The sequence below is a fragment of the Scophthalmus maximus genome, chromosome 2 (genome assembly GCF_022379125.1).
Source record: "Scophthalmus maximus strain ysfricsl-2021 chromosome 2, ASM2237912v1, whole genome shotgun sequence".
Taxonomy (NCBI): domain Eukaryota; kingdom Metazoa; phylum Chordata; class Actinopteri; order Pleuronectiformes; family Scophthalmidae; genus Scophthalmus; species Scophthalmus maximus.
This window is the reverse complement of record NC_061516.1, coordinates 24,750,845-24,765,905: the sequence shown is the minus strand read 5'-3', so window position 1 is coordinate 24,765,905 and position 15,061 is coordinate 24,750,845. Positions and strand designations below refer to the sequence as shown.

Below are 15,061 nucleotides of genomic sequence, written 5' to 3'. Positions count from 1 at the left end.
GGGAGATCGAGGAATAGTTTGACACTTTGGGAAATATGATTTTTTTGGCAGCGAATTCATGACGGTCTGTTGAATGCCAGCTACCTCACAACAGTGGGGAAACAGGTCGCGTCTGATACTCGACCACTTCTTTGGACTAGCCCGCACAAGGGGGACCTGCACATCTTTATGGATTCATCGTCTTGGGCCCGCAAATGTTTGGGAAAGAAAAAATCATGGCAAATCAGCCCACGGTGACTTGATTGTGAGAGCGACAGAGAGAGAGTGAGGGAAGAGACGGGAGAAGGGGTAGAAGTGACAAAAGAGGAGCTATAGAGTCGTCTGCCCGGGGGCGAGATTATCAGTCAGCTCTTTAGAAGTTTAACTCCGCAGAGCGCGGCGATTCTGAGAGCAGCTTTCTCAGATTTCCTCTCTCATATGTGCACTCGCCAGTCCTGTGATGCATATTAAATAAGCGGGTGAATAATGAAGCCTATCTCACATAAATTAGGGAGACATGCAGAATTCCCCTCAGGTTCAATCAGCATGAATATTAAAGCAAACTCACCCACAAGGTTACAGCGAGGATTGGAAGCGGAGGCGAACAAGCAGCGGGTGGATGAAGAAATGTGAAGAATGAAGGATAAAGAGAGAGAGAGAGAGAGAGAGAGCAGATAAAGCGGAGAGCTACAGGCAAAGCTCCTGGCAAGAGGTGAAAGCTGTCGTTATAATTTTGAATCAACGATGGCGTATACTCATTTAGCTAACACCTGGAAACTGAGTCAGAGAGTGGGATCATTGAATATCCAGTTCCGCATGGGAATGAAGGGAAAATCGAATAATGCGTGGGATCCCACACAGCACTGTTTCGCAGTCACGAAACTTAGCGGTCGAAGTCCAAACGGAGGCCGAGGTCAAAGAGGGGTGTGGTCGTCGTGGATGGGAACGTCAGCATGTGTGCAGGTGTCGCGGCCGCTGTGATCACAGACTGAGCAAAGACGGACGACGCGTCTCCAAAATGGAGCCAAAACGTCTCCGATGCGGGCGTTGCCATCTTGTGCGGGTGACACCAGTTGGAACCAGACTCCGCTCACAAGTGGTCGTAGAGTGGCGCCACGGTATCGAGGTTCCGCCGATGCCGGCGCTTGACCAATCACAGGTCAGTCTCATCTGTTGACATTTCACACCTGTTTATGCTGCATCTATTTATTTATTCATACATATTCACTCAACTCTTTACATCTGTGCATGTTATGCATACATATTCTTATTTTACATTTTTATATTCCATGTACAGTATTATATTTCATTCACAGTTATTGCTATATTTTTACTTTATTCTAATTATTCCATGTACAGTATTATATTTCGTTTACATTTAATTTATTCTACATCTTACTTTATATTAATGTTACACCTGTTATTTTGGTCTCAGCTCTCTTTTCTTGTATTCTCCAATTTTTTTACTTTTTATATTTTTTCTTTTATATTGCGCTGTTGAAGGAGCCTGAGACAAAAGAATTTCATTGCAAACGACTGCTTCTGTTATTGTTGTGCATATGACAAAATAAACCATCTTGAATCTTCAATCTTCAATCTGTCAATCATGGCGTTACACCCCATTTTTATCACATCAAATAACTAATTAAAAACAAACTTAACAGAACAATTAACACCTGAACATACATAAGTACGATAACAACTATCTAAAAATGACAGAAACATTTATCTAATGTGCATCAGACTTGTGACTTTGGTCCATATCCCATCATCTTACATGGAGGATGCAGGGTTTGTGACCTATACTGCCGCCAGCCACCAGGGGGCAATCAAGATGTTTTGGCTTCCCTTTTTTTGGGAGCTGTCATGTCGTCCATCTTCGTGTCCAGTCTACGGTGCGGTCCCATCGCAGCCATGTGCCATCTGCACTTGCAGTGAAAATGCCGCAATTGCAAACAAATATTTTGGTGTGGAAAAGACTCTGTACTGGGGGGGAGAAAATGCGAAACACGACAAAGTGCAGTGGAAACGCACTAAAATCCTGACGTGCATGAAATCATGTGACTTACACGTCCGTTGAGAGAAAACGAAACGTAGCGGCAGACGCAAACAGATCTGACAGAATGAGGTCACTGCAACAAACAGAAATGTAGCTATTCTTTTTATTACGTCAATAATGCCCCCTGTGGTACCAGCTGATGAGCTCAACAAACCAACTCCTAATATTTACCGAATGGAATTGCACAATAATTTGCTTGTTCTTTTTGCCACGTCCAGGTATACATATCCCCTTCATCACAATGCACGCCCATCTACCACTGTAGTATAGATATGACAGAAAATGTCTGTGACTGTGTGCTGTGGAAACCTGTTCGTCGCCCCTGTGTTTCAGTTCAAAGACGGCCGGGCAGTGAATTGGCCTCCTTGATCTTTCGCGCAGCCGCCCGCTGACTGAAGGCCGCTGACTGGTTTTGGTGTGATGTCCGCCGACAGCTGACGCTGTTCGTGCATTCTTAATGAAAGGTTTTTGGTGGAAAGTGCTGACTCGCAGTGACTTGAAGATTCTGGCTGCACAGTCAAACGGTGTCGGCCCCTCGTCCTCACGTCAGACGTCATTCTCGTCAATCAACCTCTGACACGATGCGCCTCGCTCGAGACGCTCTGCTCTGTGTGGGGAGGGTTCATAGTCGCAGATTTTATACGCTGTTAACTGTGGAGGAAGCTCAAACTGAGCCAGTGGTCTGTATGTCGCCTGCAAACTAGCTTTGAATGAATTTGCCCCGTGTTTTCTGGCTGCCCATTATTCTGAGTAGGTCGGCTGGGACACGAGGGACATTCTAACCAATCACATTGGATAATCCCATCGCTAGAATTTACTATAAAATCTGAGGATAAGAACCAGCACTATGAATGTTACATATACAGTAATATAATACAAGATAAAGTAAAGCTGCCATTTTGAGGCACGCGCTTGATAATCGTAAAACCCAAAGAGGGAAACTGAAAGTCTACGACTCTGTCAGAAGAATTACAATGTTGGATTTTGTCTCTGCAGGATAAAAACTGTTGCCAATACTGAAAAGATTCATGGGCCACATATTTGTGATTCCTACCAAGATGCCAGCTGAAGTCGCGATTTAAACAGATTAACATGTTGCACACGTGTGGCCAGAATTTGCTTTGATGTTTATTGGCAGTACATGTATTTTTCAGAGATTAATTTTTAATTGAAGTGTTGACTAATTACATTTTCCCCAAGGGTCCGTCGACTGAGACGTTATCACTTCATCAATCGGCAGCTCAAAGTCGCAACGTGGGCATTTTAATTCTGTAAAAACATTAAGATTTATAGATGTTATCATTTCTCCTAAATCAAAACCCCACCAGATCGTATCAACATGCCGGAGCGCAGCGTCTCGCAGTTTATCCGATGGCAGGCTCTGTTGTTTTTATTGACCGTGCGAATTACACTCCTCTTTCGAGAATTCGCCGAGCGGAAGTGGACTGGCACTAAATGACTGACGGATCGAGGGGGGGGGGGGGGGGGTTGGAGCCGCAGAGGGAACGCGTGCGCAGCAGATTACTGATCGGACTAAGACATTCATGTTTTCAAATGGACGTCTTCTCCGCGCTTGAGTGAAGTTTCCAATTTTAGCTGTCAGCTCAGTTCTGAGGACGTCATCCGAAGTGTGTAAATAAGACTCGAAGGGGATGAGGGTGGAGCTTTGTTTGAGTGTGTGTGTGTGTGTGTGTCAGCGTGTGTGTGTGTGTGTCAGTGTCTGTGTGTGTGTGTGTGTGTGTGTGTGTGTCAGTGTGTGTGTGTGTGTGTGTGTGTCAGTGTGTGTGTGTGTGTGTCAGTCTGTGTGTGTGTGTGTGTGTCAGTCTGTGTGTGTGTGTGTGTGTGTGTCAGTGTGTGTGTGTGTGTCAGTGTGTGTGTGTCAGTCTGTGTGTGTGTGTGTGTGTGTGTCAGTGTGTGTGTGTGTCAGTGTGTGTGTGTGTCAGTGTGTGTGTGTGTGTCAGTGTGTGTGTGTGTGTGTCAGTCTGTGTGTGTGTGTGTCAGTGTGTGTGTGTGTGTGTGTGTGTGTGTGTGTGTGTGTGTGTGTGTGTGTGTGTCAGTGTGTGTGTCCTATTTGACTGTCGTGCACAACTAGATCTTCACGATGCGCTGCAGTAAGACTGACGGTCTGCAGCCCTGCAGGTCGTTCATTGGTTCGCCACTTGCGCATGTGTATTGTCATCATCATGGCGTAACATCTCATGTCATTTGATTTTACACCTTTAAAGCCGTTGAACGCGGCGTTCAACTTCTATCGGGGTCGGGGGTTCGTTGTCGTCGCTGCAATCTAAAGCGAACACCAAACGACAGCTTTTTTATTAACTATCAAAATGAAGAATATATTGGTTTAAAAAAACACAAACGAATAATCACTAGATGTTTATAACGTTCAACGCAGGGACCTCTAGTCTCCTGCTGGAAAACTCCGGGGCAGAAGGGGTCGATAATGAACCTATTACGCTGGTTGCAGCATATGGGGTAAAAAGCCGAAACCTATGGCCTAAGTAATACAGTATATTCTGTATAACTATGCTACCAGCAAATGATGAATCCCCTCGATATGGAGGGAGTCACTGATCCATTATGCACGACCAATTGAATACAAACATTCAAAATGAGCGTGCAAAAAGTGAACACAAAGTACTGAACATCTGAGGCGGACGGGAGTGTCAGAACCTTTGTCAGGGATTTGATCGCAAACTAAATCAAGGGTTTTGGTCTGATGGTGGCGTTCTTCTCTCGGGCTTGCATAAGCGATGATGCTAACTTGCATTAGCCTCTCGTCCCGATACACAAATGCTCGACCGAACCCCACGTCCCCTCGCTCCAACGTCTCTCAACCGGAGCCAATCGTCGTCATGACGTGTTTTGATCTGGAGTTTTGGGAATGAGAGAAAAAAAAACCCCATATAATAATATATGTATGGATTATATTTTTATGAGGCTGGTTGTGAATGCAGCAATACAAAAGGACAGGAAACAGATGAGTCACCCTGTGTTGGGTTTTTATTTTCTTTTGCCTCTCTTGTCTCCTCTGACTTATAATGGGATGATAGAAGGGCTGCGTGTTCCCTTCTCCATCTGCCATTTCTTAATATCCGTCATCTCCTCACACTGTTTCGACTTGGCAAACACACAGCTGGGTGCGCGAGTGACAAACGCTCCCTTTTTCCTTTTTTTTCCGTAGCGCACAGACGATCACTCCGGCATGACGCGACAAACCCCAGGAACGGGAAGCATTAATCCCCCAAATCATCTCGCAGCTCGCCAGTCTATAAACCCCGCTGCTTATTGCAGATCCACGTTTCAATTCGATGCCAACAGTTGTTGTAGTAGAGCGAATTTGACCTTCAACTCCTACACTCTCATTAAAACACAGAATTCACTGAGTTATAATTGAAACCTTGGATTCAGGCAATTTGAAAAATACACTTTGCAGTTCATAAAATAATTGTTCAACCATAAGTACGGGCAAAATTATACTATATTATACTATTTGCTCTCCTCTTCGGTCTGGTTTTCAAATATGAATCACCGTCACAAGAAACCCAATGCAAGAAACCCCCCCCCCACCTCTGCACCACCTTCATTATCAAATTCAAAATGTTTGAGCCAGGGCTCGAGGATTACGCCTGATTACAGTTTGCTTGTGAATGAATTCCTGCGGTTTTCCTCCAACGCTCAAACACAAACTGTGGAGGAATTTGCACGGCTCCATCCCCCCCCCCCCCCCCCCCCCCCCCCCCCCCCCCGACTCAAATTAACAAAAAATCGAATCAATCATCAAAATGAAAGTAGCTTTTTTCGCACCGCTTTCACGACCATTGTTTTCGTAATTAGATGTTTTAATTCAACACAATGTGAAATCTCAAGCTCTGCGTGCCCCTCGCGACAATGGACTAATCCGCCCGCCCACCAGCTCGTTCAAGGCTCTGACAGAAAGCAAGCGGTTCCCCCGGCCCACCAGCCTGTGGAGAATCGATTGGCAACCACACACAAACACACACACACACACACACACACACACACACACACACACACACACACATTATTATGGAAGTCAGGAATACAGACACAATCGCAGCAATGCGAGTGAGACACAGACATCTGGGCCACAGCTATTTGAACAGATAAAGGATGTGCACCGACCCTCCTCCTCCTCCTCCTCCTCCTCCTCTCATCGTTCCATTGCGGAAGGATGAACATGTGATAGTGACCACTGAGCTTTTAGCTTGCAGTCGACCAGCTTCTCGCCCAGAGGCCGTCCATATACCCAGACGCCCAGTGGGATGATATTATTCCTCTCTGAGGCCTGGTTGTTTTCTGGTTTTGTGGCAGGTGATTGCTTCCCATCACTCCATCGCTCCACGAGCTGCCACTTTTGAGTTAATATTTCATACCACACATTTCTGTTCAATGAAATTCACCCGCCCTGACCACAAGGAGACGTGCTGTCATGGTTCTGATACTTCCTTTTGGTCCCCTTGTGCTTCCCTGTGTTTGGATTTGCATTCCATACTTTTCATGTCTCATGTTTTGTGCATTTCTGAGTTTGCCACTTCCTGTTTTACTTTGTAGTAACTTTCCTTGTGTCTCTTCACTTCCTCTCCTCCCTTCGTCAGCTCATCTGTTCCATTGTGTCTCCTGTTCTGTCTGCTCTGTGTTGAACCCCCCCCCCAACCCCTTTGTTAACATTTTGGAAAAGTATTAATATGTCAAATTGACCTGTATTTGTACTTCCACTCCTGTAAATGTGTCTATTCTGTGTATAAATGCTCCATATAGTTTTATTCCATTTCATTTTGACTCTAATACCCGCATTTCCATTTCATGAGGATCAATAAATGATTATGTTATCTTATGATTCTGTTTTTCCTTTTATGATGGCCATTGTTTATCATAATATTCTTCGGGACGAGTCAATCACACTGAATCCCAAAAAATAAATATCTGTCTTTTCAGATTTGACTGGGTTATGACTACCATAGTGACTATGGCTTTTGAAGCAAATTGCTGCAAATGGGGACTAAAAATTTTAAAGTACATTTTTAATTGCCTCAATGATGCGTGGGGCCACAGCTGCTCCTGTTGGAACGACAGATGAGTGGCCAAATCAATGAGGCATATACGACAACAAAGTTCATAAACCTGTCAGTTTCCGCTCCCGCAGCATCTCTGCCTTCCACAACCCGCACATCTGACCATTTGAAAACCTTATATTCTTCCAATGATATGAATGTGTGCCGTTATTATTCAAAACACATTCATTTTTTAACCTCACAGCTGAATTCCAGACTTTCCTCAAAGGCTCGTCCACCAGGGCTCATCTCGTCGGCGGCGCGGCAGCGAGACGGAGGTGGACGGTGAATTTATACAGTGTTTAATTTATTGATGTGAGTCAGCTTGATGTTTGTGATTCCATATCAACGGCCCCAGCTCTCTCAGGCGGCTTTTAATTTGGGTGTCATCAGAATCGCTCGCGGGAACGCAGCTGCGCTGTCTCATCATCCGTGCCGGGGGGGTGGAAAGCGAACTGGTCCCGCTGCAAAATGACGAGACTGATTTGATTTTTTTTTCCACTTTTGCATGGGAGACGAGCACATTTTCGTGGGGCTGAAAATGGGAAAAGGGTACATTAATTTGTTAGCATGAAATACAACTTGGGGAAGAAGTTGGGAGTTGTTGTCGTTGGTCTGGGGAGAGGCGGCGCTGTGTCGGGGCCGTTTGCAGCGCAGATGAAAACAACACTTTAGCCGAGGTTGTGTGACATTGAGTTAAAGCAACGCACTGATCGACACGCGGGATAGATGGCTGCTGCTGCTGTAGAGGGCCGTTTGCCAAGAAAGACAAAACCCTCCGGTCCTCTACAGTCCGCCGCTTTTAAATATAGAAGACCATATGTCCAGAGCAAATGGAAAAACAGAAGACCAGTACCAGTGATGAGACGTGCAACAAACAGGCCTGAGACATGATGGCTTTTTTAAAAACCAAGATACAAGGTCTCCTCATAAGTAATGAAACAGGAACATGTTTACTGTAGGAACACTTGACTTTGGGCTCTAACGCTGAAGGGCCAGACTCATGGTTCCAAAGGGTCATTTTGTAATTTGTGCCGATTTCTTCTCCATCGTCATGTCTGGAAAATGAAGCCGATGTGCACGAAGCCTGTATTCTCTGGATTCGCCAGCAGAGGGCGACTCTTTGGCTCGCAGAAAGAAGTCAGTTTCTATAGAAGTCTATGAGAAAAAATGACCCCTTATTAATTTATTTGTAACGTCAGTAAACATTTTCCTGAGGAGTTTATGGTTGAATCTCTAGTTCAGGTCTTCTCCAATACATGATGTTCATTTTTCTAATTTGTGAACCCCATCTAAAATAGACGATAAAGCACCATAGCGTGGATTCAGCTTGATTGACAGATGGTCCGTCCGATCGGTGCACGGTTGCAGGTGTAGGTGGGTGGGTGGTTCAGTCTTATTATGTTGTAAAGCACCTTGTAACCTTTTTTTAAAATAATAATAATATTTTTTTATCATTATTAATACATCTGGACAAGCTGCATAGAAGAAAATTAAGCTTTTATCAGAAATGTTTTCAAGCACGCTTCCATAGGCTCACTCGGGGTTTGTTAGCAGTGAAAATCACTCATCTGTTTGCTCTGGAAATATTTAAAACATAATCAAAAGGTCTCACGCTGCTGCAGCACGACCACGACGACACAAAGCACTCAAGCAGGTGCCGTTTCCCTTTTCACACCCCTGCATCCTGTTGTCCTTCCTGTGCTCAACTCTTGAAGACCATCGATTTTTCCTCCGCGCAGGTTTGATTGATTTTTTTTCCTTTTCTGAATCAGGTGGCACGAGATTAAAGTCCTCGGCCGCTCACACGCTCTCTCACACACACACACACACACACACACACACACACACACACACACACACACACACACACACACACACACACACACACACACACACACACACACACACACACACACGTGCAGCTGATTCACTTGTGATGCTAAATCATTAAACGGATGTTCAAGTCACGTCACGAGTCCCGAGGACTGAAAAAATGGCCCCCGGAAATCAAACATTAGTGCCGACGATGAACAAAATGTTCATCGTCGGATGTGACGCGATGGCCAATCAGCGTTGAGTTCCTACCTCCGTCACTGTCGTCAGATGTCCTGTCGTTGTATCAGAAATGGAGGATCGCTTCTGCCGCCACGTGTGGGCAGCACACGGGAAAAAATCCAGAAAATCTTTGGCCATTTTAGTCACGATGACTCCGACCCACAGAACAAAACGCTGACAGACACTTTGCACCGCCGATATCCCCCGAGGTTGGTGGAAGCATATGAGGGATATTTCTTTGAACGTCCCCACACTTGCACATCTCACTCTTTCTGAGGTCTAACATAGACATAGGGCCATGTCCAGAAAACGAGCGAGTGGAAATTAGGCTTGCGCACTGCACAATACATTTGGCTTTGATTACAACGTTGTGCAAAGTGCCCAGTGTACATCTCTGTCGGCGCTTCAGTGCCATGTGGGACTGGCTGCAGTGTTTTTTCTTATCCAGTGGGAAACTTGTTTACATCCTCTTTGGGCTGTTTTTCTGTTTTTCTGTATTTTTATTTGATCTTTTTGTGATTCCAGCCTGTAGGCATCCTGGATTCCTCTCAGGACATGAACGTGTGAGCTTCAGGCAACTCGTCCCTCCACTCAGGGTTCATCTCCCGGGTGGAGGTACTGAAGTCGGACCGCATCAGTCCACCGCACCCGCTCGATTATTCATCCCCACAGCTCCCACACTAGACAGACTGTGTGTGTGTGTGTGTGTGTGTGTGTGTGAGCGTGTTGTCACGCAGGCGTCAGGACAAAAAAAGCCCAAACTGCTCCTGTTCCAGGGCTGCCCTCGTCAAAACAGCAGCCGCGTCACCGCGTATGTCTGGGCACGACGGGACGGGGGACGGGGAACCCCCCCGCTGACACCCGCTGTCATCTTCAACAGCCCTGCTCGGAGAGATGTCGCTTGTGCCTCTCCACTATTTTCTTTTTTCAGTTTCTCGATGAGTCATTTACTGTCGAATGTGCTTAGAGAGATATTTGACGCTTCTGTTTTTCATTGCCTTGGTTGGCAATCCCAGCCTCTGGTGAGCTGTGAGCAGTATCCAGGGGGGGGGGCCTCCAGGCTGTGGTGTGTTATGGATACTGCGACGCACGCACGCACGCACGCACGCACGCACGCACGCACGCACGCACGCACGCACGCACGCACGCACGCACGCACGCACGCACGCACGCACGCACGCACGCACGCACGCACGCACGCACGCACGCACGCACGCACGCACGCACACACACACACACACACACACACACACACACACACACACACACACACACACACACACACACACACACACACACACACACACACACACACAAATATACTCTCATAATCACCTTGGTGCTACTGTTTGTGTAACCATCATGGAGACTCCATCTCCCAGCCGGAGGTCTCAACTGTGATAAATTGCGAGGGAATCTGGAGGAGAGCTCGTGGGGATTCGTCCGCGTGTGTTGTGGTGCCACACGTGAACCGGCAACTCTGCCCTGTTTCCCGACAGCAGGACAGTCCCACGTTCCACTGTTCCTTTCTCCGGTCAGAGGACCGCGTTGTAATGACTCGTCGTTTGTGGATTCACGTCATGACTGGATCCAGCCACGTTCATGAAGGAGTTGGTGATATTTTCAAGCATTAACACAGAGCTCATGTGTAGGTCGAACGATTTTCTGATATTCTTTCCTTCTTAATAAATAGTTCCCTTGTTCGGCAGAAGCTTTTTTTTTTTGCTGCGTCTTTTCCAACAGAGTCACATTAGGAGGTACTGTGGACCCTGAAGTGCAAATCACAACGGCAAATAAGAAAAACACAAAACAGTCGTTCATTATGATCTAAAAATAATACACGTATAGGTTCTCATAACATCCCTGGTTGTCACACATTGTCCTTATATTAAATTTGAGTCTTTTTTTCTTGAAGTTGAATTAAACAGTATGAGAATCTCGCTTGCCATGTCACTGAAGCTGTGAGAAGGAGCCTGACGACCTTTGACCTTTTTACTTTCCTGAACATGTGCCTGTCATTTGTATCTGTATATTTCATTAATATCATCTTTTAAAGGCTCTGAATTGTATCCTGCTTTATGAATTATCATGGATGTGAACCATTAACGCCTTCGCCTGCCAGCTACGTACACATTTTTAATTTTTACGACGTCTGTATTATGTCTCTGCGATTCTCATAGAGACTGGATATTAAATACAGAAGTGGAAGAGCCGCTTCCCTCCGGGGAGATGTCACTCTCTTTGGTTCCCTTTTTTTTATTAAGCTGTATAAAAATGGTAGTATAGCGGCTTTGTCTGTGTTCCCGCAGTCAGCCTGAATCTGCAGGTATTAGTCTGCAAAAAAGGTCAAGTGTAAAGAGTGTAATAGGATGAACTGGTGTAAGAACAAGAGGGTGGGGGCTGGAGCGTTGCAGAAGGAGTATTGATACAGGTCCTGGAAAGGTGAGAGCTACGACGGCAGGTAAATATAAGCGATTGCAGATGTGTGCATCTTCACGGATCGAGTGGATTCGCGAGTTATTGGCCCCGAACCATCTCGCCGCAGAGCTGCATCCTCATTTGTGTGACGGGGCTAATGAGGGCTTCTTTTTTTTCCTCTTTTACGAAAAGGGAATTATTCTAATGTGTATTATGGGTGAGTCACCGCACACTCTGAGGTCACGTTTGCAAACTCGCTCCTTGTTATCTCCTCTCTCCGTTAATTGAGATTGGTGAAGGCCTGGGATCGAGGCTCCTCTCTGAATACAAGGTACAAATGAGAGCTGGCCTGTAGTGAGGCGCCCCCTTCACCATCCTATTTGTTCTGAAAATATCTTTCTTTTTAGATTACCACCTGCAAATAACAGGCAAGGCCATACAAAGATATTTACACAGTTTATTTGCTCTTGACCATATTTCAAATTTAAAAAAAGAAGATAATAATTAATTCAAGATTCATGATGTTTAATAACAAACCAGCTACACCAGTACAATCCATTGACTGTAAATAAAGATGTGTCCACCTGTGCCGGTTCGAAGCCGAGTGTTTTGCATTTTGACCAGCGCCATCTTGATTATTCAAAACCAGACGTAACCGGAGTGAGCGAGCGGGTCCGCTGCACGTCCACCTACACCTGCAAACCGTGCACCGATTGGACGGCTCCGGCTGTCAATCACGCTGCATGCACTGTGCTTTATCGTCTCTTTTCACTATTTTAATGGGACCACGGTTTACGAGAAACTTAGAGACTGAGACCAGAAACTCCTCGGGGAAACGTTTCCTGACGTTATGAACCAAGTGAAACGTAGAGTGACTTTCTTTTCATAGGCTTCTGTGGAAACAACCAGAGGAGTCGCCCTCTTCTGGTCATTCAAGAGAATACATCCGCACCTTCTGCATCCGGAAGTCTACGTCCATTTTAATCTGCGGACGAGGAATGTATTTTTAATACATGTTACATAAAGGGTTTCTGTCATTTCAGGTCATTCTTATCATACTAACGCATGTTCAAGTCTTCGTGTTTCCAGGAAATCTTGTGATTGGTCGAGAGTGTTGTTGTTTCGGCCAAAAGTTCAAGATGGCAGCTCCTGAATCAGGGATATTTGGCTTCATTTTTGTACAGTGGGAGGAAGAAGAGTCTATAACCATCATTATGTTTCGTTAACCTCTGCCACCCTGATAATATCATCTCGGAACCTTGACAAGGCGACTTTCATGCGCTTCGCGAGTCACGTCGTAGGAAAAACCAGCGACAGCGGCGTCACCTGTTGTGGCCGCGAAGGCGCGAGGCTCGACAGACTAGCTGATGAGCGACAGGAGAGACGACGTCGGCTGCCACTCTGCTGTCAGCCGACGTCGTCTAGCACACGCATGGATGAAGTGCTCCGTCCTCGCGCCGTTACTGAAAACACTTTCCCCACCGCGCATTCCCACTGTGCCGTGTCCGGGAAGAGCAGCTCCCAGTCTGCTCCGTGCTCGCAGCGAGAGGAGAACAGACGGCGCCCGCAGACCAGACAAACTAGACGAACACTGCGTCATGCATTATGCATGCGTGCGGCCGGGGAAAGGTAGAGAGCGAGTGCTGCAAGGGATTAGCTCAACATTTAAAGCCAGTTGAGTAGGTACAGGGTTTCCGTGGAGGCGAAAACAGCTTCTGATGGTTGAACGTAATGAAGAGGATGTTGAATTGACTGCTACACTTACAAGAGTGGTAGTGAAGTTAGACATTCTCCAGTCTGGGTCAATGAGCTCTTACTGTGACCAGCAAGTTAATCTGGTAGCCGTTACATGTTTAAATTGATCCATAAACACTGGTATCAGCGAAGTCAACTTTGAATTCTGACTTCGCGGCGCTTTCTTCTTAAAGGGGCAGTAAGCGATTCTAATCGGCGGATATTTCCTCACCGTCCGTTAGCTGTCACTTTTGTGCCTGGGCTGAGCCGTAAACCCGGATTTTTTTTCCCGCCGCACAAACAAAAGCGCCAGCTAACGCACGGTGAGGAAATATTCCCGGATTTTGACAAAAACGTGTGTTGCTTTAGATTTCGCTCCCTGCCCCTTTAACTGCCCGTTCAATGGTATTTCCTTAGCGAGCGGAATACACCTGGAAGGCAGTTCTAGTCCCTGATTGGATAACGAGCTGCTGCTTGTCGTAAACCGGAATCTAATTGCGTACAAATTTGAAATGTAATAATATTAACGCGCAGTGCAAATTACACCGAGGTGCATCCGGTTCTTGGCTCAGAGCCCCATCGGGGACATTTCCTGAGGATGTAGTAATCCCTGTTAAAGAGGGAAGCAGCACGAAGGACGTAACTTTTCGGGGGAACGTGTCGCGTGCCTGGTGACACCAGAGACAATCTCTCACCTTCTGCCAGTAAGAAGAATGGCTCTGATAAGGTCACTGGCCCCGAAGAGGAGAATTCAAATCAAACCTCGCGAGCCGCCGCTCGACAGGCTCGTCTGGAACACGACAAAGGGGCCAAAATGTCAGCCTGAGCGTGGAAACGTGGAGCCCGGCCAGCATCATCATCTCCTGTCATTTATTCATGCCGTCTTTCTCAGTCCGAGGCTGAGGACGCTCAGATCGGCAAGATGCAGACACAGTTTACTGTCCTTTTAAAAAACAACTATAGCTGACAGAGTTTGACGTTCAACTGCATCATTTCAAAAATCCTATCTGTAATGAAAAATGTCTGTCATTGGTCGTCAATAGCAACGCTGAGTGAGTGTGTCCACTTCTGAGCCGATGGATGTCCCTCCACCGAAGCAGATTTTTCTGAAGTACGAGCTGCAAAAACAACGACGACAGAAAAAACCCACAAGAAATTGCTCACGCTGCATTTCTCTTTCGTGTAAAATGAATGTTTCAAGACACTTAAGCTTTTGTGACTGTGGAAGTTCAATGAAATTAAGATAAGTTGCTTTAGACAAAAGCATTTGTCAAATGATTGTAATGAAGTAAAACGACGAAATCAATCAGCGGCTATTGACGGAATCAATCGATTATTTGATTTTTCCTTTAAAAGGACCAGTGAAAATAATCATAAGGAACATGTATTGTTTTTTTTAAATATCCATACATTGTTGGATATATAAAATGAACATATTCTAAATATCTGCCCAACCAGCCATCTCCCAGTCAGCACTATGTCGTTAAATGGTTTCTTCATGAAATCATCTCAGCGTGCAGCTCGCAGCGATTTCCCAGCAGCCACGTCCACGTTCCGCCCTCCCCTGCTTCTCTTCCTCGCGTCATACGGTGGTCGGGCGTACTTGACGAGCGCGTCCTGACACGCGCTGCATCGCGAGCAGCTCCGCAGCCGCGACGCACCGTGAATAATGAGTGTGGACGCGTGGCGCTGATGCTAGCGTGTGTGAGCACCAGGGAGCCGTGTGCTCTCTCTGCGG

The 15,061-nt window shown here is 46.1% G+C and overlaps 1 long non-coding RNA gene across 1 annotated transcript in view; it reads right to left on the bottom strand.

The window, feature by feature from the left end:
* Positions 1-1,451: 1,451 nt before the first annotated feature.
* The window catches only part of LOC118300623, a 44,601-nt gene continuing 30,991 nt past the window's right edge, over positions 1,452-15,061 (bottom strand). Inside the window, exon 3 of the long non-coding RNA XR_004790120.2 lies at positions 1,452-2,645. This is a non-coding gene — a long non-coding RNA (uncharacterized LOC118300623). The remainder of the gene's footprint in view (positions 2,646-15,061) is intronic.